This window comes from Pteropus vampyrus, unplaced genomic scaffold (assembly GCF_000151845.1).
Source record: "Pteropus vampyrus isolate Shadow unplaced genomic scaffold, Pvam_2.0 Scaffold11, whole genome shotgun sequence".
NCBI lineage: Eukaryota > Metazoa > Chordata > Mammalia > Chiroptera > Pteropodidae > Pteropus > Pteropus vampyrus.
Genome location: NW_011888792.1, coordinates 16,642,200 through 16,645,356, shown reverse-complemented (window position 1 = coordinate 16,645,356; position 3,157 = coordinate 16,642,200).

Here is a 3,157-nt window from a genome sequence, read left to right as displayed (position 1 = left end):
TGCATTTGGTCTTACTTTTGCAATCTTTTATATATACCATGCTGCCCTGACTTTGTTTTCCTTTTACCTTTTTTTAATTCCTAAGTTTCTCCTTTCCCCCAATTACTCATTAAATTCTGGATTACATTTCCAACTGTACTGATTAGCCTTAAATATTGAACAAACTTAACTTTATGTTTTCTGACAAAGTTCAAAGTCAGCACATATATTTCATCTGCTCCCCATACTCCTTCTTACATCTTCTCCTTCTACACTTGTACTTATTTGTTTTTAACAACTTGGTTTACTAGTTAATTTTTTCACCATTTCTTCTTGCTTTTCCACTCCTCTTCTGGGTTCTATTTCTTGTTGAAATGTATCTTTTAATAGTTGTCCCCCTAGACTTCTCACAACTATTTAACTCCTAATCATATTTTGCTTATACACATACTTATTTTATTTTTACTTTTGAGTAAAAGATTAGTTGGATAGGGAATTTGAGGTTTATAATAATTTCTCCTTAGCAATTTAAAAATATAATTCTATTGTCTTCAGACATTTTTTATTATGTATGAGGTCTGCTGTAATTCAGTATTCTTTTTGTCAGTAATCATTCCTTTCTCTTTGGTAGTTATGAGTTTTTCCTATTTGTCCTTGATATGAATTGTTTTATCAGAATGTATGAAGTGTACATTTTATGTTTTACCCTGCATACTTTGATTTATTATTTTGTTCATTTAGTACTCTTGGCTTTCTTTACTTCTCGAGCTTTAGCCATTATAATTTTGAATTGTATCTTTCCCCAATTAACTCTCTGTGCTGCCTTAGAAATTACATATTTGCTGAGTTTTCTTTTATCTTTCTGTTCTAAAATTCTGAGTGATTTTTTGTTTTACATTTTAGTATACTAATTATATGTTTGGATGTGCCCAATTTACTGTAGAGCTTTTCTATTAAAATTTATTCTGTCAATTATTATGTTTTAATTCCAATATTTTAATTGGTTAATTTTATATTACCCTGTTTTTAATAACTGCATGATCTTATTCCATAATTCATTTGAGTCAGAGACTCCAAGATAGCCATTAGCAGAGTTTGAGTAAAAGCAACATGGGCCACTTTAACATGTGGCTCATAAACCTCCCACTCATACTTTCCCATGTTCTTTCCACTCTCCTGTGGCCTTCAAAATGTTGACAAGATCAATTTTTGAAGCCAAGCACTAAAAGATAGAAGAACCACCTACAGGTCTGGGCCTTTGAACAACTGTATGAGTCAAAGCCAGCATAAACTAAAATTTCTTTCTCATGTAACAGCGCTCTGTACTGTTATGAGAAAGAAATGAAGTTCTTGTACTTTATGTTAGCAAATCTTAGCCTGACAAATCATCTTGCATTGTTTCTCTTTTCCACCAGATCACTCCTCTCTGTGAAGTAATTTCTTAGGTCATCTCAGCCCAACCCCAGCAATCCACAGCTCAGAAATAGGTCATCCAAAAGTGTTCAGAACACTAGATGACAACATCCTTCTCTTAAAACTAGCATATGGCTTGGACAGGATCCAAGATGTACTGCTGTTTCTTTTAACTCCCTCTATCACATAGAAGCAGTTTGTTTCTCTTACAAGTGGGCAAATCTACTAACTACATTCATGTACCTAGCTTGGCTTTGTGATCAAAGCATGAGCTATGTTGTCCTGTTCAAATGCAAAGATTGTAATTCTAGACTCAACCCTTGCTTCTGAGCCCAGCATTTCTTAGGCTATAGGGCTTTATTACCTCTTGTGATTTCCAAAATATTTCTTGTTCACGTTTTTTTTTTTTTTTTTTTAGTTTGCGATATTGTTTTATTGTATCACAAACTATTTCTATGTATATGTAGAAGTGAGAACAGTTATCCTTGTGTATGTAATCTAACATCATGACTTCCATAATTTATGCTAAACAGTGAGATCTATGCATATACATGCATACATATAGTTTTATTTTAGCATTCTTTATAAAAAATCGGAAATGAATGTCTGACAATAGAGTTTGATTAAATAAATTATACTATTTCACAGAATAGAATATGTGCAATCAGTAAAAATAGACTATTGACAAAACTGAACATACATTCATTTTAAAAAAATTTAAAAATAGCTGTTTATATACTACATTTCATATATGTACAAATTATATTTGCATGTCTAAGTGTGGGTGTATACAACATGTTCCAATGATAAGACATAAAGTTACTTTAAATTTATGGGCTCTAATTTACATTCTCTAAAATGTTTGTGATCAACGTTTTTTAATTTCAGGAGACAGGATAAGAAGTCAAAATTCTAAAGGTAATACTAGACTTTTTCAGTGAAAATAGAGTTAGTGTTAGCTGTCAATGTATCTAAAACATATAATTAAGATATCATTTAGCTTGTGATCTGTTTATTCTATTGTTTCAGGTGCAAAAAATAATACCTTTGATTATTTACAATACCCTAGTACTGGAATTTGGGATCTTGAGCCTGCTGCTTCATCTGGCATCTATTTGACAAACAGATGTACTTTCCATTACACCCCAAGGGCCAGAAAATGTGGGCTCTTTCAAGCAAAGCAGTAAATTACTTGTTAACTTCTTCATGGTTCCATTAATGACCTGATAGATGAGCACATTAATGAAATATGTAACATATACTAAGTTGGTGGTGATAGGAAAAGGTCAATAAATACAAAGGGAAGAAACAAATTGATACAAAAAATTAGCGAAGAGAAAATCTGTCAACATACATTTCTTATAAATCTTTAAGGGGAATAATGAGGTAAATCAGAGCAATGGAGAGAAGTACCAAGAAAGAATGAGTTTGAATCTTTGAAGATGCCTTTTTGTGTCTATGTTTAGAAAAAAACTTAATATGGAAATTTCTGTTATAAACTATGTCTTAAAAATATGTATTTGAAACAAAATCTAGAAGGCTTATGCAACTAAAAGATCACTGGACCCAATTGCTTTTAAAGTGCCATATACATTCTAAGCTCCCTGAGGACGGGAGAAATAACTATCATTTTTATTTCCCAATTCATCATCCTAGTGCTATTCATGTAATAGGTGATCATTAACTCATTGATGAATTGAATAGAATTGAATGAAGTTTCCAAAAGTAAAGTGGTAAAAGCAATTATATAAACATGAAAAATGAC